The following is a 25085-nucleotide window of genomic DNA, read 5'->3' on the forward strand; positions in this document are numbered from 1 at the left end:
TAGGGGCTACTATCTACACAGGGCGCATCTTGTTTATGCGCAACTGTCGCAAAAGTGTACATTATTTCACATACCTCAAAACCTGTCAGTAAACTCCTGACGGCCTTGTGCAATCCGCTCTCCGCGGATGAAATCCTCTCAATCACCGTACCCATCAAGGCACGGTGCTCCTCTGAGATAGACGCTCGCCCTAGCAGATCCTTCAGCTCCTCCGACCGCGCACCGGACGGTGCCGGACTCGCCCGATGACCCTTTTCGAAGGCCGGACGCGGAGGGCTTTGCGGGCCCAGACAACAACCTTCCGGCCCTGACGAATTCGGAGAAACCCTCCGCGACGAAACCTCAGGGTCGCCCGCCTCGCTAGGTGGTACGGCAGGGGGAGGCGTTCCGCTCTCCATCATCTCCGGAAGAAGGTCCCCCGAAGACGAGCTCTGCTGAGAAGGGCTGAGGTCCAAGCTACAACGTAAAATTTCGGTTACTCTTCTCAGATATAAGGCAAGGATTTCTCTCATTTCTTAAAAAGAAAATCTCTCTCTACTTACGGCTCGGTGAAGGGCTGATCCCCTTGAGGGCATAATTCGGCTGAGGTATCCCCCAGCGCAGGACCCTCTAACGAGGATTTCTTTCCCCGCTTTGAGGCCATGGTCTCCGGGTCTTCAAAGGCGGTCCTCTTCTTCCCCTGGGGAGAGGAATTTTCGATTCCTCCCTTCCGAACAGCCTCCTTTGAGGAGGCCATAGTTTCCTTGACCCCTCCCTTGCTTTCCTCCAAAGGCACAATCTTCAACATCCTGACCAGCACGGGATCCGGCATGGTCTCGGGTAGGGGAGTCGGACACCTGATAAGCTTTGCTTTCGCTATCCACTCCTTTTTACAGGACAACTCTTTTAGGGGCAAGTTTATGACAAATATACGGATAGCGAGTCTGGGCACAAGGCTACTTACTTGAGTATCCGGGCGATTGCAGCTCAGACCTGCGTCCTCGATTAAGTTCGGACACATTACTTGTGATTCGACAAACAATTTATACATCTCCGTGGGCGTTGCGCGCATAAAATGCTGGAGAGCTCGCGGTCCCTCCGGATTAAACTCCCATAGGCGAAGGGGGCGACGCTTGCCGGGCAGGGTTCGGTGGATCAGCATGACCTGCGTCACTTTGACCAGGCTGAGGTCTCTTGCTAAGAGATCCCTGATGCAGCCCTGTAGCAAGGGCACGTCCTTGGATGGCCCCAGTCTAGTCCTTTATTGACCCATGACGCTAGCTGTGGTGGGGGACCCGAGCGAAAGGCAGGTGGCGTCGCCCACTTGGTGCCCCTGGGAGCGGTGATATAGAACCACTCCCGTTGCCATAAGCCGAGCTCCTCTTGAAAAGAGCCCTCGGGCCATGGAGCATCAGCATTCTTGCTTATAACAGCACCTCCGCACTCTGCGTGCCGTCCCTCGATCATCTTCGGCTCTACTTTGAAGGTCTTGAGCCATAGTCCAAAGTGAGGAGTAACCTGGAGGAAGGCTTCACGCACGACGATGAAGGAGGAAATGAGGAGGATGGACTCCGGAGCTAAGTCGTGAAATTCCAGCCCATAATAAAACATGACCCCCCTCACGAAGGGATCCGTTTGGAAGCCTAGCCCCTGAGGAAGTGAGACATGAACACCACGCTCTCACCAGGCTTGGGAGTGGGAATGGCCTGCCCTTGAGCAGGCAACCTATGCGAGATTTCGCCAGTCAAGAACTGGCCTCTCTCAGCTTTAGCACGTCCTCCTCCGTAATGGAGGAGGGCATCCATTGGCCTCGAGGGTCAGAACCGGACATTATCGAAGATCCTAAGCGCCCGATATCTGGAGCCTTGGGTGTTGGAACTCGAGGCGAAGGGCGAACTCGTTTGAGATTGAAAGAAAGGAGTAAGGCCCTGGTCTCTTTATAAGAGGTTGAATACCAAGGGCCGTCCCCGTAACCGTTTGGGACTCGCCTTTAATCAAGAAAACATGCCAAACGGGCACGGTTGGGTTACCCACGTCCGTATTGATGAGAATCCCGTAAATAAAGGGGATACGATCTCTGCTTTGACAAAACGTGCCAAGGAACCGCCTCGCAAAACGCGCTGAGGTGGGGGGAGTGAAAATGATTCGAATAAAAGCTTGGCCGTAGTGTGATGTCACGCTACGGAATACGTCAGCAAATTAGATTTGTGTAAATATTATTCTCTCTATGGCAATATGTGGAAACTTATTTTGCAGAGCCGGACACTATCATTTGTGTTTAGAATCTTCAATGAAGTACTTGGAGGAGGAACCCGCCTTGCAATGCCGAAGACAATCTGCGCGCCGGACTCGTCGTCATTGAAGCCTGGTTCAGGGGCTACTGAGGGAGTCCTGGATTAGGGGGTGTCCGAATAGTCGGACTATACCTTCAGCCGGACTCCTGGACTATGAAGATACAAGATTGAAGACTTCGTCCCGTGTCCGGAAGGGACTTTCCTTGGCGTGGAAGGCAAGCTTGGCGATGCGGATATGTAGATCTCCTACCACTGTAACCGACTCTGTATAACCCTAGCCCTCTCCGGTGTCTATATAAGCCGGAGAGGTTTAGTCCATAGGACAACAGAACAATCATACCATAGGCTAGCTTCTAGGGTTTAGCCTCCTTGATCTCGTGGTAGGTCTACTCTTGTACTACCCATATCATCAATATTAATCAAGCAAGAGTAGGGTTTTACCTCCATCGAGAGGGCCTGAACCTGGGTAAAAACATCGTGTCCCTTGTCTCCTGTTATCATCCGCCTAGACGCACAGTTCGGGACCCCCTACCCAAGATCTGCCGGTTTTGACACCGATAGTGCCCGTGGAGGGGTGGATGAACAGGACCCCCGTGGTGTGGAGTGCATGATGAACAGTAGACGGTGGAGGGGTGCCCATGGAGGGGTGGTTGAACAGGACCCCGTGGTGTGGAGGGCTGGATGAACAGTAGATGGTGGAGGGGTGGTTGAACAGTAGCCGGTGGAGTAGCGCGCGGTGGAGGCTGGATGAACAGGAGCCCGTGGAGGCTGGAGGAGGTCGACGGTGGATGAACAGTAGCTCGTGGAGGCTGGAGAGGGTCGACGGTGGAGATGAACAGTATCCCGTGGAGTCCCGTTTTGCGGTACGCCACACCCCTCCCGATGAACAGGACCCCCTTTTCGACCGTAGCGCTCCAACGCAAGTCCGTTTCCTCTGTTTTGCGGTACGCCACACCCCTCCCGATCAACAGGACCCCCGTTTCGACTGTAGGAGGTCCGTTTCCTCCGTTTTGCGGTACGCCACACCCCTCCCGATCAACAGGACCCCCGTTTCGACCGTAGCGCTCCATCACAAGTCTGTTTCCTCCGTTTTGCGGTACGCCAGGCCTCGTTTCCATCGCCTCTTCCATCCAAGCCCTCCCGATGAACACGACCACGCATTCCGTTCCGACCCAGCCGCGTTGCGTCCCGATGAACACGACGCATTCCGTTGCCTCCCCATGAACACGACGACGACGCTGTTTCTCCGTTCCGACCCAGCCATGTCAACGAGCCCTCGCCGTACGTATGCGCAAGTAGGCGTTCGAGACCCCGCCCGTATGTACACATACGTGGCCGTATTTTCTTTCTTGCACCCTGGCCGCTGTACGTATGTGTACATGCTACGTGCGCGCCTCTACTACGACACGTGCGCGCCTCTACTACGACACGTGCGCGCCTCTACATCGACCAGTATGTATGTACACGTTCACGACCAGAATGACAACGCTACGTACGCTTTGACCAAGTGGGTCCCGACTGTCAGGCACTTCCTTGCATGCGAAAATGTAGCTGGTGGGTCCCAACAGTCAGGGGGCGAATCGTTTTTTTGCCTGGAGGCACTTCCTTGCGTGCGAAGATGTAGCTGGTGGGTCCCTGCAGTCGGGGGCTGGTGGGTCCCAGCAGTCAGGGGGCGAATCGTTTTGGTTTTTTTTTGCCCGGACGCACTTCCTTGCATGCGAAGATGTAGCTGGTGGGTCCCAGCAGTCAGGGGGGCGAAATACGGTGGCCCGTCCGGTGGGTCCCCGCTGTCAGGTGGAGGAAACATTATTTTGCACGTAATAAGGAGGCACTTCCTTGCTGCGGCCGTGGACCCAGCTGTCAGCCTCTCCACGTACAGTCCATGTCGGATGGAAGTCGTTCCTTGACCACGTTGACCACGCCGCGCCGAGAGCACCAAGGCGGTGGACGACGGCGAGGCCTAGGAAGGGGACGACGGGGAGCCGGGGAAGACGCGGCAGCGGAAGCCCGCACGCACGCGGAGAGGAGTACGAGGGTTCACTGGTTCGGCTGCGGTGTGAGGCTGCCGTCGCCGCAGGGCCTGGCCAGTGGTGGGAATAGTAGGGGGCGGTGAGGCCTCCGCGGCAGCACAGCCGGCCATGGGAGGCAGGGGCATGCGGCACGACCGCTGCTGCTTTGGGCGGCTGGAGCAAGAAGACCAGAGGTTGAAGAAGCACTACGGCCGTTGGATGCACATCGTACAGTCACTGGAGCTAGAATCGTTCATATTGACTAAAGTTGACAAAGGCCCCCATCCCAGTCAACTTAGTAGGCCCACAAGTCAGCTTCCCACCATGGTGGGTCCCAGCTAGCAGGGGGAGTATTCATTTTTTTGTGCGTAATAAGGAGGCACTTCCGGTGGGTCCGAGCTGACAGCGGGGGGAACGTTTTTTTCGCGAAATACGCTGGCCCGTCCGGTGGGTCCGAGCAGTCAGGGGGGCAACATTTTTTTCACGAAATAAGGTGGCCCATCCGGTGGGTCCCTGCTGTAAGGTGGATGAATAATTATTTTGCGCGTAAGAAGGAGGCACTTCCTTGCGGGCGCCTGGACCCAGCTGTCAGCCTCTCCACGTATAGTACTCTTTCGATGGAAGTCGGTCGTTGACCATGTTGACCACGCCATGCCGAGAGCACCAGGGCGGTGGTCTGGACAACGGCGAGGCCTAGGAAGGGGACGACGTGGAGCCGGGGAAGACGCAGCAGTGGAAGCCCACGCGGAGAGGAGTACGAGGGTTCACTGGTTTGGCTGCGGTGTGAGGCTGCCGTCGCCGCAGAATAACAGGGGGTGTGGGTGAGTGGAGGGATGGCCTGGCCAGCGGTGGGAGTAGTATGGGGGCGGTGAGGCCTCCGCGGCAGCAGAGCCGGTCACGGGAGGCAGGAGGAGGCAGCACGACCGGCGCTGCTTTGGGCGGCTGGACCAAGAAGACCGGAGGTTGAAGAAGCACTATAGCCGTTGGATGGACATCCTACGGTCACTAAAGCTAGAAGCGTTTATTATTGACTAAGTTGACAAAGCCCTTGGTACGTTCCAACTTAGTTGGCCCACAGGTCAGCCTCCGAAACGGTGCGCCCCAGATGTCAGGGGGAGGAATCATTTTTTGGGCGGCCGAAGCTAAGAATATCCGAAATTGAAGAAGAAGCACGACATCCGTTGGATAGACATCCAACGGCCACTGCTGCTAGAACCGTGTGTTGACTATAATAAGTTGGCAAAGCCTTGCATACACGTCAACTTATTTATTTTAGGGGACGCGTCACTTAGTAGGCCCACAAGTGCGTGGCAGAGAACTTATAGCCCATTTACGTTTTGTAAGAATGTACAACCCATTTTGGAATTCTAATGTAATTTACAACAGCCCATTTACAGTTTGTTAAAACTACATCCCATTTTCTAGCTAGGACAATGATTAATAATTTCAACCAACCGTTGAAGACAGAATTCAATAAAATTTCCCACATTTTGATGGGCTCCGAAATATTTTTATCCTGAAATTTCTAGTCAGATTAAATATAAATTTGTATTACGTAAAATCTAACGAAACATTGCGCGCGCAACAATGAAAATATAAGATTTTCAAAATCCATAAATAATATTTTATAAACTAATTTCGTGTTTGGTGCATTTTTTATAGTTACTGCCCAGTTTTTATAATTACATCCCATTTATTATTTTTTAAAGCCCATTTTCCTGTTAAGCCTAATGCATCCCTCCTAGGAAAGATTTGCAGCCCAGCGGGTATTCCTCGAAAAGACGTATAGCTGGGCTAGCCATTTTCATCTTGAAAAAATTAGTATCTGGGCTGGATATCTGGCCTGGGCTAGACGGGCCACAGCCCGCCCAGTTAATACCCTGCTCTCCTCTGAACAACAACGAAATCATCGCCAAGACAAACTCTGCAGTGATCACGCCTCAAAAACACAAATACTGCTCGAGCTGCTTGGTCCCAGCTGTCGGTCGCACCTTGTGCAATTCTCTTGTTTATATTGACTACATAAGTTGACAATGGTGTGGGACCATTATGTCAGGAAACCAGGAGAAAGAAAAAAAATATAGTTGTACATAATAAGGAGGCACTTGCGTACGTACGGCTATGGCCCTAGTGGGTCCCTAGTGTCATCCTGTCAAAATAAAGTCATCTCCTGAATCCTCATGTTCGTTGACGATGTTAACAATGCTCGGCGCCACGGCGAGCGCAACAACTCGAAGGACAACGAAGAGGGCCTCGCGGGCCCTACGGATGGTCTGATACAGCGCCCGCTACTCATTCAGGAAGCCAGGATCATCGGACACCTATGAGCACCTTCGAGAAACTGAGACGACATGAAACGGTAAGGCCGCGCTTGGGAGCTCTGGTTTATTTCAAACCTGCATTAACATACAAGTGTAATTTACTCGTCATGGAAAACAATGCGTAAAATACATGCGTAATGAAACCGAGGGCCCGAGGTCTGCAAGTAAAACCGGCGGGTTACACGTGTAATTTGAGAGACCAGTGTATATTTTACGAGCACTGCTATATGGACGACATTACCAGACGATACATGCATGACGTGCGTATCATGCCATCCATGGGCAAGGCTGAAACAGCAACTAACGGCTGGATTAGCAATCGTCCGAGTGTCGTTCAGCGTTTTTATCGTGTGTCAAGTACTTCCGATATTTTACTAGTCGAAATCGACCAACCAAGCGCCTTCGCCCGAGACCATCTGCTTTAATTTACAAGCGTCAGTTTTACAAGCGGTTTTGGTTGGAAAACGACGATCCAATCACGACCTAATATCATGAGTTGGTCAGAAGATCATATGGTTTCACGTCTAACCTACCCGACTTGTCGTATAGGCTATGAATGAAACATCAGACGATGAACTTCTTAAGCACGGAAACAACAGAAGAGGATGATCTTCTTAACAAGCAAATCACTGGCATTAGATCGACATGCAAAACAATACGAAGCATTATTCTCAGGAGGCACGGTGAACAACTCGTGATGCCGCATGACACAACATTCCATGCTCAACTTTGCAATCAAACACAAGGCCTGGCATTACATAGACAATATTCAGAACAAACTCTTAACACAGGAATATCTCAGCAGAGTAACTATTTACTTCTAAACTGAACCCAGGAATAGGAAAAAACACTCGACGCTGCTCACAGCAAGGGCGTCCCACTCAATAATATCAAATGCATGTCTTCTGGCTAACATCAATGAGCAAATTTTGACAAGGTTTTCCAATTCCAATATATTAAACTAATGCCTTCTTGCTAACATCAATGATTAAACTTTGACAAGCTTTTCCCATTCAAAATATGTAATGCCTATGATCGTGGAGTCCTGTCGCTTCTTGCTAACATCAATGATTAAACTTTGACAAGCTTTTCCCATTCAAAATATGTAATGCCTATGATCGTGGAGGCACTCCATGTGTTGTTAAATTGCCAATGGTCTCTGCAGACTAGTCATGTCACCGGTGTCTAATAATACTCTGTAAAGCTTCTCGGTCATTCCTTCTGTAATGTAGCGCAAACAGTGACTGCTTCTTTCTGCAAAGTGGAACGACCAACTGGACCTAGTAATGCAGCAGTTTGCCTTGGACACATTGGCTCCTTTTGTGCGGTTGAACTAAAATCGAAGTCGGAATAAAACCAAGCTTTAATTTTGATATCCCTGTAATCAACAAAAGGTATAAGGGAAACAATTACTGAGAAATAACGGTTGATGACTTGTACTCCTAGAAGAAAAACATCTACTGATCTACCTTATCTTAATGGGAAACAAAGCAGGAGAGTAGCAATTCTCAATCAGTGTGATTCATTCATATTAACTAAGACATTATCTTAACAATGCCTTGTTTCAAGATGTATAAAGAACGAAAAAGCAGAAAAGTATCATTCCTAAAACAATGCGACTGATTCATTTTAACAGAGACATTATCTTAACGATACCTTGGTTAAACATGTAGAAAGAACTACAAAGCAGGATAGTACCATTTGTAAAACACTGTAAGTCTGTAACTGATATATAATAACAGAGACATTATCTGAATAATACATTTCTTAAACATGTACTCCGGCCGATCCCTAAAAGAAATGGTACTCCTGCCGATCCCTAACAAGTGTTTGCAGTTTTGAACTAAGATTCAATAGTTAATTCGGAGGAAGGTCGGTACTGACCATTCAAGACCAAGATCTGAAACAACTCGTGAGGAAGATCTCACAGAGATCTCAACACATATATGGAAAATCCGGTCTCATTTTGTGCAGTTCCACCAAAATTAAGCGAAGCAAAATGTCACAATAGCAACAAGTTGAAAAGATATCCCTATTTTAACAGAGGAAAAAAAGGAATCAATTACTGGCCAATAAAGGAGGATGAAACATGCGACCACACAAATGGTAATCCCGCCAATCCCTAACAAGTGTTGCAGTTTTGAAATAAGACTCAGTAGTTAATTCTGAGAGTGGCATCAATTACTGGCTTATAAAGGGGGTGATGCTAAATTGGTTGTAACAAAGCAACAAGCATCATGTCTGGGTTGGTCCCATTTTTGTTCACTACTTAATGGGAAAAGACAGCAATACAATAGCTTCAATTCATCATTTATTTAAAACGGTTGCATTGATTCATATTAACAGAGACATTCTCTTGAAACAACATTCGTTAAAAAATGTAATTTACTTTTAACAGTGGCATTGCTTCAATTTTACGGCGGCATTCTTAGATTAACAATAGCAAAATAGCTGCATGGGACATGCCAGCACCATGTGCGTCCTGACGTATAAATGGGTGATGCAGAGTATGTAGCCAGGCAGCATATATGCGCTAGTCCCATATTTGTTCTCTTTGAAACTTCTTCCTATGTGAGGGCAGCAAATCTAGTCGTGCACAAACTACCCGACCCCCCAGTTTCTTTCCCTTTTCAACAAAGAGATCGGTTCCTTACAGATGTGGGTACTGGGTTACCCCCTTTTTCCCTTTTCGACCTACAAAGCGGCTGGATAGCCAGTCTATACTAATTTCCGCCCCTCCTTTCCTCATTGAACCACGTCCTAGATTCTTGCTCCAGCCCACCGCACCCTTCTTTCCTCTTTGAACCAAGACCTAGATTCGACTACAGATCTAAAAAGATCACATGCAGCTAGAGCAATGACGGTTTCAAAGAAACTTATACCTTAGGGTCGTCGGGATGTGGCAAGGTGTGCGGCGGGAGGCCGGATTTTCCCACACTATGTATGGCAGCGAGGAAGAAGGGGTCGGTGGCCCTCCCGCACAGGCACTGGGTGAAAGAGAATAGCGCAGCCGGCAGTGGATTGCCTCCCTCGCCAAAGGCGATAGAGTGAAAGCTGCACCTCCTCCCCTTCCCGGTGCGACGGGATACGGACGCCTCCTTCACCAGCTGTGAGGGGGGAGAGAGAGACAAGAGGCCAACGTAGTCTTGTTTAGATCTAGTGAAGAGAGGGTGAGAGACTATGAATATAGCAAACCCTAGCAAATGACCGCTGAGCCTCCAGCGTGTAACATATATGTAGTGCGGCCAGCGTGTGGAGAGTGCAAACCCTAGCGAACAAGCGCTGAGGCTCCCGCTTATATATATATATATATATACATATACTATTGTAGTACGGACTGAGCTCCGGTGCCTTCACTGCACCTGCTTTTGGCTGTATGACAGGTGAGCCAGCCACATTTTGGGCCCACCTGTCGTAAATCCAAAGGCAGGTGCACTAAGTCAATGAAGCTGCGTCCATATAGTACTCTCGTGTATACAACTAAAATATAGTGGAGTGGTTTTCTTATTCTCTCCATGAAAATCGTTTTAAATTGTGTAAGTACGAAATGAAACTCTTTATTTAATGTACAGTGAAGAAAACTAGTACTACTTCCGATGAACTAACGATCCACGCCCACACGTCCTGGTCGCACTTCCTGTCCTTCACGTGTGGTACACTACCCTCCCTTAAGTGAACAACCACACATGCACCAAATAATCGGAAACGTGTGAGAGTGTGTACAAATAAAGAAATTTAATTTCAATTATCGGAAAGGTTTGAGAGTATTACAAAGTTTGACTAGCTACTGATGGAAGACAGCTTGTTTTTCGTCGAAAATCGATCAGCTTCACCAGCCGATGCAACCATGAGGCGCAACCATGAGCATCGATAGGTCATCGTGGTGATGCATCATCCATTTGGCATCAAGTTAGGGTGAGGCACCTAAGAAGTTTGACAAATCCTCACTGTGCTCTGTTTCTTCTCAGTAATCAAGCTCGAGGAAGGAAGAACCATGTGGCAGAGGACAACACTACAAAAAAAAGACACATCCGTGACATTTTGGGCCGAACGAATTTTTTTCTGTCATACATATAACACTTCTATGATGATAATTGTGACAAAACCCGGTATCATCATAGATGTGGTGGGCTCCTACTCCTATGACAAAAAATCATGACAGAAAATGGGCCTTTTGTCCTGGGCGGGCCGGAGACGCAGCTGCATGACATTCTTTGGGCCGTCCATGACGGAAAAAACCATGGTAGAAGCGAGGGGAGGAAAATTTCGGGGAGTTCCCGGTTACGGTGGGAGGTCGGGGGCCGAGCGATGCGCGCTTCTCTCGTACATGTACGCGCGTCTCCGAGGCGTTGGCTCTAACTGAACCCGAGTGAGGCGTTGGGCTCTAACTGAACCCGAGTGGTTGCACTGCAGGCTACGCGTTACTGAACCCGAGCTATCGATCGATGGCTATTAACTGAACCCGATTGAGCGATTCCTTGGCTACTGCTGCTAATTGAATCCGATCGATGGGATGAACAGTGAGCATTGCGGGGGGGTTTGGATGAACAGTGAGCGGTGGCGTTGCCTCTGGATGAACAGGACCCCGTGGTGTGCTGGAGGGCTGGATGAACAGTAGATGGTGGAGGGGTGCCCGTGGAGGGGTGGATGAACAGGACCCCGTGGTTTGGAGGGCAGGATGAACAGTAGACGATGGAGGGGTGCCCGTGGAGGGGTGGTTGAACAGGACCCTGTGGTGTGGAGGGCTGGATGAACAGTAGACGGCGGAGGGGTGGTTGAACAGTAGCCGGTGGAGTAGCGCGGTGGAGGCTGGATGAACAGGAGCCCGTGGAGGCTGGAGGAGGTCGACGGTGGATGAACAGTAGCTCGTGGAGGCTGGAGAGGGTCGACGGTGGAGATGAACAGTATCCCGTGGAGTCCCGTTTTGCGGTACGCCACACCCCTCCCGATGAACTGGACCCCCGTTTCGACCGTAGCGCTCCAACACAAGTCCGTTTCCTCCGTTTTGCGGTACGCCACACCCCTCCCGATCAACAGGACCCCCGTTTCGACCGTAGGAGGTCCGTTTCCTCTGTTTTGCGGTACGCCACACCCCTCCCGATCAACAGGACCCCCTACCCAAGATCTGCCGGTTTTGACACCGACAGTGCCCGTGGAGGGGTGGATGAACAGGACCCCCGTGGTGTGGAGTGTAGGATGAACAGTAGACGGTGGAGGGGTGCCCGTGGAGGGGTGGTTGAACAGGACCCCCCGGTGTGGAGGGCTGGATTAACAGTAGACGGTGGAGGGGTGGTTGAACAGTAGCCGGTGGAGTAGCGCGCGGTGGAGGCTGGATGAACAGGAGCCCGTGGAGGCTGGAGGAGGTCGACGGTGGATGAACAGTAGCTCGTGGAGGCTGGAGGGGGTCGACGGTGGAGATGAACAATATCCCATAGAGTCCCATTTTGCGGTACGTCACACCCCTCCCGATGCACAGGACCCCCGTTTCGACCGTAGCGCTCCAACACAAGTCCGTTTCCTCCGTTTTGCGGTGCGCCACACCCCTCCCGATCAACAGGACCCCCGTTTCGACCGTATGAGGTCCGTTTCCTCCGTTTTGCCATACGCCAAACCCCTCCCGATCAATAGGACCCCCGTTTCGACCGTAGGAGGTCCGTTTCCTCCATTTTGTGGTACGCCACACCCCTCCTGATCAACAGGACCCCCGTTTCGACCGTAGGAGGTCCGTTTCCTCCGTTCTACGATACGCCAGGCCTCGTTTCCATCACCTGTTCCGTCCAAGCCCTCCCGATGAACACGACCACGCATTCCGTTGCCTCCCCATGAACACGACGATGATGCTGTTTCTTCGTTCTGAACCAGCCATGTCAACAAGCCCTCGCCGTACGTATGCGCGAGTAGGCGTTCGAGACCCCGCCCGTATGTACATGTACGTGGCCGTATTTTCTTTCTTGCACCCTGGCCGCTGTACGTACGTGTACATGCTACGTGCGCGCCTCTACTACGACATATGCGTGCCTCTACATCGACCAGTATGTACGTACACGTTCGCGACCAGAATGACAACGCTACGTACGCTTCGACCAGGTGGATCCCGACTGTCAAGCACTTCCTTGCCTGCGAAGATGTAGCTGGTGGGTCCCAGTAGTCAGGGGGCGAATCATTTTTTTTTTGCCCGGACGCACTTCCTTGCGTGCGAAGATGTAGCTGGTGGGTCCCAGCAGTCGGGGGGCTAGTGGGTCCCAGCAGTCAGGGGGGCGAATCGTTTTGGTTTTTTTTTGCCCGGACGCACTTCCTGGCGTGCGAAGATGTAGCTGGTGGGTCCCAGCGGTCAGGGGGGCGAATCGTTTTTTTTTGCCCGGACGCACTTCTTTGCGTGCGAAGGTGTAGCTGGTGGGTCCCAGCAGTCAGTGGGGAAACATTTTTTTCACGAAATACGGTGGCCCGTCCGGTGGGTCCCTGCTGTCAGGTGGAGGAATCATTATTTTCCTCGTAATAAGGAGGCACTTCCTTGCTGCCGCCGTGGACTCAGCTGTCAGCCTCTCCACGTACAGTCCACGTCTGATGGAAGTTGTTCCTTGACCACGTTGACCACGCCGCGCCGAGAGCACCAGGGCGGTGGACGACGGCGACGGGAGTACGGTCGGGCCGTGAGGCCTGCGCGGCAGCACAACTGGCTGCACGGAGGAGGGAGCAGGCAGTCCCGCCGGCACTTGTTTGAGCGGCTGGAGCAGAAAGAGCAAAGATTGAAGAAGCACGACGGCCGTTGGATGAACATCCAACAGTCAGTGCTTTTGCGTCAACCTTTTTTTTAAGAAAGCCTCAAATCCGTGGAAAACAGCATACAACCCATCTGCCATTATTTCTAATAATTTACAGCCCAATTGCTAATTCTTACGGGTTTTTTTGGAGCCCATATTCTTTATGTTAGCATTATAGCCCATATTGTGGCCACGGTTAAAAAAATATACGAAATTTAGCATATGTCGGTGCGGTCTGAACTATTTTTAATTCCGAAATTTCGAGTCACATTCAGACTGATTTAAAAAATAAATGTATATCAATATAAAATCCAATAAATTGTCCACGCATAAAAATCAATGCAATTTAAAATCTCAAAACGAAAAATAGATATTTGAAAATAATTGCCGGTTTGATGTGTTTTAAAAATGTACAGCCCATTTCTCATCACTGATAGGCCACTCTCCTCGTCTTGAAAGATTTGTAGCCCAACATGCCTGATAAAGTGACTTACTTGACAAATCACAAAAAACCTGGCTAGCCATTTTCACAAAGAAAAAAAAACTACTGGGCTGGTCTGTGGTAAACATAAAAGAAAAGGCTGTCTAGACAGGCCAGAGTGTCCCGCACAGCCCAGTTGACACCCTGCTTCCGTCTCAAACACAAATTAGATAAATGCCACTCCAATTACGGTGATTCATAAAAATGCCACTGCAATTTCCAAACTTTGAAAAATGCCACTGCAATTTTTGCGAACTTTGAAAAACACCACTGAAGTTTCAAACTTTGAAAAACGCCACTCCAGACTTCGAAAAATGCCACTAGAAATGGCATGAAATGGCATTTTTCAAAGTTTAGAAATTGCAGTGGCATTTCTCAGATACACCAGATTTGGAGTGGCATTTATCAAATTAACCCAAAACAAAAATAACTGGGCGAGCTACTGGGTCCCGGGTGTCAGCCGCTCATTGTGCAATTCTCTCGCTTATTGACTACGTTGACAATGGCACGGGACCCAGATGTCAGAAATCCACTAGGAGGAGCCATTTTTTATTGGCTTGAAATAAGGAGGCACTTGCTTGCGTACTGCCATGACCTTGGCGGGTCCCTGCTGTCATCCTCTCCACGTATAATCATCTCCTGATTGTGTACGCGTGAACTTTCTAGGCCCACAAGTCAGCCTCTAAACCGTGGAGGACAAATACAACCCATTTAAAAAAATAACAACCCATTCCATACGTTCAAACAGAAAGTTCAACATTCAGAGCAAAGTAACAGGTCTGATCCACATATAGAGTACTGAACTTCCACGTTGACAACCATCATAGCCAAGTGAACTATCTACTCCCACTAACACTCTAGTAGCGTACAAGTACTAACTTACTCTTAGCTAACTAGACGATGCCGGCCGCCATCTGCTGTCCATGCTAAACGCCGGCACCGGCGTCCTCCGCCTCGCCTCGGACTTGCCAGAGGTGCGATAGGGCGCGTTGCTCACGTGCGTTGGCCCTTTCCATGCCGGCGTGGTACACCGAAGCTTCGGCTTCCAAGCGGGAAACCCACTTGACGAGCTGGTAGTAAAAATCGGCGCCGCGAACGCGTGCGTGCCCGACAGCCTCCAGGGCTATTTGCCGGGCGCCGGCCTCCACGTAGTCGGCCCAGTTGCGGGCGCTCTGCTCGCGACTCAGAGCGTCGGTGCGCTACTACTCCATGTCCCGCTGGCGGCGCAAATCGGCGATACGTTGCTCCTCCGCCAGGCGGTCGCGCTCCAGCAACTCCTGCTCCTCCGTCGTGCGGTCGCGCTCCAACAACTCCTCGATCACCGCATTGCCATCTAAAGACAGAATGCCTCCTCCCTCCGTCTGCCTTCCGGTGAAAACCTGAACACTAGTTCCGGCGGTGACCGCCTCCGGCGTCGCCTACCGCGGACGGGCGGGGGCATGGCGGACGTGGCGAGCGACGTCGGGCCGGTGGGGGCTTATGAGGATATGGCGAGTTGGGTCACGGTGGCACCTGAGAAGGCCGGGAAACAGTACTTATAGGCGGAAGGTAGCGCGACGGTCATCGGAATTCAATGCATAATGGCTTAGCGCGCCAGCTTGCCGTGGAAAACTAGAGAAACTGAAATTATGACTGTGTCGTCCCGTCCCGTCTGGGTCGCACGCCGGCATGGCGGTCAAACGAGTGCACTCGAATCATCTCCCTCCTTGTCAATAATGATTCCATGGATTTAAAGCATATCTTTTTTCACATCAGTTAGCTGCCTTAATTACGGCCGGCTGCATGCTGGCACTCAGAATCGCTCGCAGGCAGTACGCGAAGCAGCATGCAACCACTTAAATCGCTGGAATTAATTAGGCTTAAACTTCTGCATGCCGAGGGCACGCATGCAGCCACTTAAATCACTGGAATTTATTAGGCTTAAACTTCTGCATGCCGTTAATTATTGCCATGCCTTGGTCTTGCTGCTTTGCTCACGGGACTAATAAATCCCGGACTGAGGGCGTACCTTGGTTGGTGAGAGGTTTGAATTAAGGCCTGCAAAACGGAAAGGAGGTACTAGTACGTGCGTGATCCACTATTTATTCGTGTAGGATCGAGTAGGTCGTTTCTTGAATTAAGCCCTGCAAACCGGAAAGGAGGTAGTACATGCGTGATCCGCTATTTATCCGTGTAGGATTGATAGTGTAGCTTGTCAGTTTCTTCAGAGGTAGGCATTTTTATCCGTGTAGGATCGATAGTGTAGCTTGTCAGTTTCTTCAAAGGTAGGCATTTTTATTCAAAAAAGTGCCACTTCGCATCTTGCGTCGCAAATAAAACTGCCAGGAGCGCATTTGTAGGCTAGCTAGTGATCGATCAGTAACTTGTAAACACTGAGTGAACAGAAATAAGTAACTGTTAATGCATCTTAATGATTCACAGATCATATACAAATATGTAGCTCCAAAAGCAAAGATCAGCCACTTTGGATCTTGCGTCGCAACTAAAACTAACTAGTACAATTTCCATACATATGATCAACATGTTAATGCATCTCAATGACTCACAGATCATATACAAATATGTAGCTCCAAAAGCAAAGATCTAGAAAAAACATCTATTCTTCCTACTAACATGGATGCTTCTCTTGGCCAACATTCAGTACAGACTGAAATACAAATTTGTTTGTGAAGTCTACAATTCCTCTTGCAAACGTAAGTGGTTTCACCAACAACTGGAACCATGAGAATGAACCACACATGATGGAGGAACATCCACTGCAATATGATTTGGTCTTCTCTCGATCACACGGCGAGACTATTTTCGGAATACAAACTTTAACTTAGGAAAAATGATGCCCATTGTATAATCAGACCAAAGCAATGAAGCACCTAGTGTTGGCCAATAAATAGTACAGTACTACTTTTCTACAGTCCATGAAGTGACTATCCAATCTTTCTGTGTCTATTTTCAAATGGCAGTGCATGCAGTGACTATACTATTCTCTTGTGCAGTTCAACCAAAATTGCGGGCACTTTGTTGGTTTGCCAAATAGCAACGGGCAGACATCTCTGTCTACAGAAATATCAAGCAGCTAGTAAACATACACCACACCTTGTATTTTCGGTTTAAACATGTCTCTTCCGCTTAGCATCTGTCATGTTCTGCATTGGACAATCTGATACAGTTATGTTTTGCCCTGGACAATTTCATACTGAATTGATTTGCTGGTTTAGAGCAGAAATATAGCGCCTATTCTTCATCAGACCAAGGATATCCATGTTCGTAGTGATGAAAGAGGTGAAATCGATACAACCGAAATTGAGCATCCAATCATTGAATCCTGTCCTGCACCTCCAATGTAGGTCCACCCTACCAAGAAATTCACATGCAAACCACTAGTATTACTATCTAATGATATACAAAAAGAGTAGGAAGATAGTACCAAACCATGTACCTTCGTAATGAATAGCTCATAGTGCCACCAATTGGATATAAAGGTTGGGAAAAAACATGCTCCTAATGTTGAACCAGTTGGACTTTTTGTGCAGTTCCACTAAAATCGATCATCCCTGTTTGCATAGATATTGAAAGTGTGATTACTCTGAAAGTGGCACTAGTTGAAGCATAGACTCACAAATATAAGCATTCCAATTTCTTAATGGGAAAAGGTAGCAAGACTGTTTCTAACCACCTGTTTGAAGGAACAAATAAAGCAACAACGGCTGATGTGAGGAAGGCATACATAGTTTTTTCTGGAAAAGTGAGCCATTCCTGACCTTTCCTCTTCTTTTAAGCAAATTTTGTGCAGTTCTACTAAAATAAAATGCCATCACCACCTTGACAATTCAGTGACACTGCACAAAAGGAAATGACTTAACATTACATCATGATGTCAGGTATGTAGTCGACAGGCAGAGACAAACATACAGACCTCCTCAAGAGAACAGCCGGAGGAGGAGGTGCCACTCTTGACCTTTCCTCTTGTCTTCATAATTGTCTGTGCAGTTTAACCAAAATAAAATGACATCAGCGCCTTGGCATTTTGGTGACACTGTACAAAAAAATTAACTTATCTCATGAAAGTGAGGTATGTAATCTATAAGCATTAACAGTGCAAAAATCTGATGGGAGTAACAAGTTTCATCGTTGGTATACTGGCTGTGCAACAACATTACAATGCCTTATAGATGAAAAATCTTTAATACATCCACAATCAATAGCTAACCCTGAAATAATCCGGTGACATTAAATGGCATTGCTTAAATTTATGGGTGGCATTAGACTGAGAGCGGCATTAGTTAAATGTGGCATCACTTTAGGAGTAGCATTGCTTGACTTGACTGCTGGCGTTATACTAACAGCAAAATAAATGGCAATAAGAGCATGGGAGGCCCATTAGGACAGTGGGCGCACCAGTACGATGTACCTCCACGGACGCAGAGTGGTGAGGGAGGTATGGTTGCCCAGAGCAACAAATATCCAGGCAGCATATGTGGATTACGGTCCCATTTTTGTTCTCTTTAGCCACCTTTTTCCTATGCAAGGACAACAAACCGATCGACCTGGTCATTCTCTATTGTGTTGTCATGCCTTTCTACCATTCTTCAACAAAGAGACACGAGACTCGTTCCTTACCTACTGATTTTCCCCTTTTCAACCTAGATGCGGGTTCGATGCCTACTCTCTTGGACAGCACAGTCTCCCTTCTTTTCCTTATTCAATCCAGACATGGATTAGTCTGCATGAAGTAGGGTTTCCTTTAATAGTGCAAATCATGGTTTTCGTCTGCGTGGCGAACAGAGTAGAGGATAGCAAATTGGGAAGATGGTGGAGTGGAAAAAGATCCACATGCAACGACGTAGCAGATGGGGCAATAGAACAAGGTTATGGCTCGAAAAGAGGTAGCATACCTGAGGGTCGGCGGGAAGTGGCTTCGCTCGTGGTCGTCGTCCTCCGCACACACTAAGGCAACAAGCTTGGGGATGGAGGCCATCCCGCGCAGGCGCTAGGTCTGAGAGGACGGCCTTGTCGTCAGTGCGTGACCTTGCTCGCCGACGACGAGTGCGTCAACGCTGCACGTCCTTCGCTTCCCCGGCTGATCTGTGACCACCGGTGAGGAGGGAGAGAGGGGCCGTATTTTTTAGATCTGGAGAGAGGGTGGTAGTGTGAGAAGCAAGTGGGCAGCCCTTAGCAAGAAAGCGCTGAAGCTCCAGCCTATATATCTTTTTTATACTACTAGTACTGGAGGGGGGGTAGTGGTAGAGTAGTTTATATTTTCTCTGCGTACAGTACCAGTTAGACGTGCTTCAACACTGATCGGCACGCCATTAAAAAAATAAAGGTCGATAACTAATGCGGCACCTCGGGCAACGCGGCCAGATCGCATTTTGCACGAGAAATTACACACCATGTTTCATTGACATGTGGTCCCATTCCAACATATCAGTGATACGACGGCGAGTAGTAGGAGTATTTCCGAATAGACGTGTAGGCCGGGGCGCCTCTTCGTGAACCGTGGCAAACTCGCAACCGCCCATCGACTCTTCGCCTTTCCCTCTCGATTTGGAACTGCTATCGCACACTCTTCCTCTCCCTCCTCCATTTTCCTTCAGCCCTTCACCCTTTCTTCTCCATGGAGGGAACACGCCGGAAACGACCCCGTTATTCTTTCCCCGATCTGAAAGATGACGTGGTGGAGGAACTCATTGATCGGTGCGACGTCATCACCTCGGCTAGCATGACAGGTTCGTTCAAGCCCATTCTCGACTTAACTAATAACATCATTGCAAGGAACCCAAGGGTCAAGGAGCGGTTTGATCTCCCCTATCTTCTTCGCCGTGACCCTGCTCGCTGGCGAGCGGACGACGGAGACCTCGCCTTGTGCAAGTTGATGCCGCTTGATAATGATACGTGTGATGTCAAGATGCCATCGCTTAAGGGTAAGTCCTGGGCTGGCGCAAATGGAGATTGGGTTGTTTATATTGGGTACAATTGCGAGTGGGAACTTGTGAATGTGTACACTCGTCAGCGGATTCCACTTCCAAAAATCTCCGAGTGCCCTGAGGTTGAGCACACAGATAATCTACGTACGTTCAAATACGATCATGGTGACTGTCGTGTACTGAAGATAGCAATTTGTCGAGTTACCAACTGCTCTTGGAATTACAAGAACTATCAAGTTGTTGCTATCTTCGACAAGCTAGTTGCCGTCCTTCGTGGTTCGACTGGATGGATATTACTCAAAAATCAGTTTCTATACACGGATATGTACTGTGATGCAATTGAATGCGAGGATCTTGTGTTTGCTGCCACCTCTCGTGGCATTGTTTTTGCATAGGTGAGGGAGTCCTGGATTAGGGGGTGTCCGGATAGCCGGACTATAACCTTTGGCCGGACTCTTGGACTATGAAGATACAAGATTGAAGACTTCGTCCCGTGTCCGGATGGGACTTTCCTTCGCGTGGAAGGCAAGCTTGGCAATATGGATATGTAGATCTCCTTCCGTTGTAACCGACTCTGTGTAACCCTAGCCCTCTCCGGTGTCTATATAAACCGGAGGGTTTAGTCCGTAGGACCCAACAACAACAATCATATCATAGGCTAGCTTCTAGGGTTTAGCCTCTCTGATCTCGTGGTAGATCTACTCTTGTACTACCCATATCATCAATATTAATCAAGCAGGAGTAGGGTTTTACCTCCATCGAGAGGGCCCGAACCTGGGTAAAAACATTGTGTCCCTTGTCTCCTGTTACCATCCGCCTAGACGCATAGTTCGGGACCCCCTACCCGAGATCCGCCGATTTTGACACCGACATTGGTGCTTTCATTGAGAGTTCCTTTGTGTCGTCATTTTTAGGCCCGATGGCTCCTCCGATCATCAACAGCGATGCGGTCCAGGGTGAGACTTTTTTCCTCGGACAGATCTTCATATTCGGTGGCTTTGCACTACGGGCCAATTGGCTTGGCCATCTGGAGCAGATTGAAAGCTACACCCCTGGCCATCCGGTCAGATTTGGAAGCTTGAACTACACGGCTGACATCCGCGGAGACTTGATCTTCGACGGATTCGGGCCGCAGCCGGGCACACCGCACTATCACGACGGGCATGACCTAACTCTGCCACCGAACAGTGCCCTGGAGGCCGCACCCGCGATAGCTCCGACCCTTAGCTCGGAGCGAACCGCGCCGATCGAGGACGGGTGGCTTGACCCCGCCTCGGGGGCTGCAGTCTCAACGGCGATCGAGCCGAACACCAACCTTATCCTCTGCGAAGCCAGTGAATCCAAGGTGCCGGACTCTTATCCAGACTCTGAACCCCCCGCGCCCCTGCCAATCGAATCTGATTGGGCGCCGATCATGAAATTCACCGCCGCAGATATCTTTCAGCACTCGCCCTTCGGCGACACTCTGAATTCACTAAGGTCACTCTCTTTGTTAGGAGAGCCCTGGCCGGACTACGGCGAACAGGATTGGGATGTGGACGACAAAGAAATTCGACGCCCACCCACCACCCACTTCATAGCCACTGTCGATGATTTAACCGACATGCTCGACTTCGACTCCGAAGACATCGACGGTATGGACGACGATGTAGGAGACGAACATGAACCAGCACCTATAGGGCACTGGACAGCCACCCCATCCTATGATGTATATATGGTGGACACACCCAAAGGAAACGACGAGGAAGAACGGGATGACACAACAAAGGGTCATTCCTCCGAAAAGCAGCCAAAGCGGCGGCGTAAGCGCCGCTCCAAGCCTCGCCCCAATAGAGACAGCGGTCATACAGACCCAGCCACGGAGCAGGGCGAGCCGGCGAACGATGAACATAGCATCAAGCAACCATCGGAACAAGACAACTTGGATAAACAAACCGCACAACACGTCCCCGGCGAAGATAACAGTTCGGACGACCTCACGCCGGACAAGTTCCTAGAACAGGAAAACCTCCGCAAAAGGCCCGTCGCCACGGCGCGTAGCCTGAAAAAGCAGAAGCGGAAGCTCAAAACCGCAGAAGACGCACTCCGAATTAGATGGAGCAAAGTACTCGACATCGCAGACAAATACGGCGATAGTCGCCACACAAAGTGCTACCCGAAGCGAAAGCTACTGCCCGAATTTGATGAGGAGGCCCTAGAGCCCCCAAAATCAAAAAATAAAGAAGCCACCCGGTCGGATAGACGACCCCATGGCCAACATAGAACGACATATGGCGCCGCACACAAACCAACACGCGATCCCACCCAAGGATTCGCATCAAAAGGATGGCCCAGCCAGGTCTCTCTACGGGCCAAGAAAGCAAGCTCTAGTAAGCAATGCGACACAACAAATATCCGAACAACACAGCACACCCAAATACAGGGGTGCCGCACACCCCCTCTGTTTCACCGATGAGGTGCTGGACCATGAATTTCCAGCGGGATTTAAGCCCGTAAATATAGAGGCGTACGACGGAACAACAGACCCTGGAGTCTGGATTGAGGATTATATCCTCCACATACACATGGCCAGAGGAGACGACCTCCACGCCATGAAATACTTACCCCTCAAGCTCAAAGGGCCAGCCCGGCATTGGCTTAAAGGCCTTCCTGAAAACACCGTTGGAAGTTGGGAAGAGCTCGAGGAGGCTTCTTGGGCAAATTTTCAAGGGACCTATGTCCGACCTCCGGATGCAGACGATTTAGGTCATATAACTCAACAGCCCGGAGAGTCAGCCCGGAAACTCTGGAATAGATTTCTTACTAAAAGAACTAGATAGTCGACTGTCCGGATGCCGAAACCTTAGCAGCTTTCAAACACAGCGTTCGAGACGAATGGCTCGCCAGACACCTCGGTCAAGAAAATCCAAGAACAATGGCCGCATTAACAAGCCTCATGACCCGCTTTTGCGCGGGAGAGGACAGCTGGTTGGCAAGACGCAGCACCAGCGACCCAAGTACATCCGAAGTCAGGGATGGAAACGGGAAACCGCGACGCAGCAAGGAACAGCGCCAGAATAAGGAAAGCAGCTCGAAGAGCACGGCAGTCAACGCCGGATTCAAAAGCTCTCGGCAGAATGAGAAAAAGCTGCCCCTCAAGGATAATAGGGACGAGCTATCTAACCTAAACAAAATCTCGGATAAGATATGTCAAATCCACAGCACCCCCGGGAAGCCTGCAAACCATACCCACAAAGAATGTTGGGTCTTCAAGCAATCCGGCCAACTCAACGCCGAACACAAGGGGCTCGACACACCAAGTGAGGACGATGACGAACCCCACAAGCAGAGCACCGGGAAACAAAAGAATTTCCCACACGAAGTCAAAGAAGTAAACTTACTTCACGTGACAAAAAGGAAAAATAGAGTGGCGCCTATAGAGACACATGCCATACGGCCTCCCCCAAAGGAGTCTCGCCACTGGTTGTTAAAACCGATCACCTTCGACCATCAGGATTACTCTAGAAGTATCCGGAATGCAGGTTGGACTGCCTTAGTGTTAGATCCGATAATCGACGGACTCCACTTTACACAAGTCCTGATGGACGGCGGCAGTGGTCTAAACCTGCGATATCAGGACACAGTTTGCAAAATGGGGGTGGACCCAACAAAAATTCGCCATAGAAACACTTCCTTTCAAGGAGTAACGCCAGGCCCGGATACCCATTGCACGGGTTCTATCCTGCTAGAAGTTATGTTCGGCTCTACCGATAACTTCCGCCGCGAAAAGCTAACCTTCCACATCGCCCCATTTTCAAGTGGCTATCAAGCACTACTGGGACGCGAGACTTTCGCCCGCTTTAACGCAATACCGCATTATGCATCTCTTACGCTTAAGATGCCCGGTCCACGAGGCATCATCTCACTAAAGGGAAATATCGAGTGTTCCTCGCGCGCGGAAGAATATGCGGCTGCCTTGACAGCCACACATTAAAACAACTTCAGCGAGTCCGGAGCAAACATATAATCGGTAAAGGTTCAGTAGCCGTACACCCCTATACAAGGGGCTCATCATATGTAAAATAAGCAACAATAAGGCTCAGTTTTACCTGTCTTGAATTATACTTTGTTTATTTAGTGCAACGTACATTCCGCATGACTATTCATTTTTATTTCTTCAGCTAAGTTCCTCTCTTTTCCAAACGAACACCATGCTATGCCCATCCAGGACACGACACAACGGAGACACAGGCGCAGACATGCAGCAGGGACCCGTCCCCAAGATTCTTTTTAGATTAAGACCCTGCGTAAACCTTTTTTACTGTCTCTTGTTGATACACATCCCCCGGATTCTCAATATAACCGAGGAGGAGGCTGGCATCTTGGCATGTGGCCATGTCAGAATTTTGCACGTACCTAGACACCAGGGGCTTATTATCAAGGGCACTGCTCAGCCCATTTTTCATAAAGATCGAATACCTTAGGGAGTGTTCGGCATCGCGAGTTTGGCCTTATATGCATCGGCTCCGAATCATGTCTTTGGTCAAATGTTGGGTTTGCCCAGCTCCTGTGTTTTGCTGCTGAGGGAGTCCAGGATTAGGGGGTGTTCAGGTAGCTGGACAATACCTTCAGCCGGACTCCAGGACTATGAAGATACAAGATTGAAGACTTCGTCTCGTGTCCGGATGGGACTTTCCTTGGCGTGGAAGGCAAGCTTGGCGATGCAGATATTCAAGATCTCCTATCATTGTAACCGACTCTGTGTAACCCTAACCCTATCCGGTGTCTATATAAACCAGAGGGTTCTAGTCCGTAGGACAACTCCATCATACAACAATCATACCATAGGCTAGCTTCTAGGGTTTAGCCTCCGTGATCTCATGGTAGATCTACTCTTGTACTACCCATATCATCAATATTAATCAAGCAGGAGTAGGGTTTTACCTCCATCGAGAGGGCCCGAACCTGGGTAAAAACATCGTGTCCCTTGTCTCTTGTTACCATCCGGCCTAGACAGACAGTTCGGGACCCCCTACCCGAGATCTGCTGGTTTTGACACCGGCATTGGTGCTTTCATTGAGAGTTCCACTATGCCATCGCAATCAGGAAGGATGCCTCCTCTCGTCTTTAAAGACGGCACCGTTTCTAAGGGAGCCTTGGCTGTCGGCCAAACTCTCCGGCTAGGTGGTTTCCTCATGACCGCCTGTTCGACCATTGCGCCGACGGTGACCTCTCGGGTCTTCAAAAGCAACCTTCACGTCAGCTCGGAACTTGTCGAGCAGCTAGATCCGGTGGAGCTCTCTTCTGTAAACGAGCTCTTGGATCGCATCGCCGCCC

The sequence above is a fragment of the Triticum urartu genome, chromosome 7A, assembly GCF_056163025.1.
Source record: "Triticum urartu cultivar PI428250 chromosome 7A, HENAU_Tu73, whole genome shotgun sequence".
NCBI lineage: Eukaryota > Viridiplantae > Streptophyta > Magnoliopsida > Poales > Poaceae > Triticum > Triticum urartu.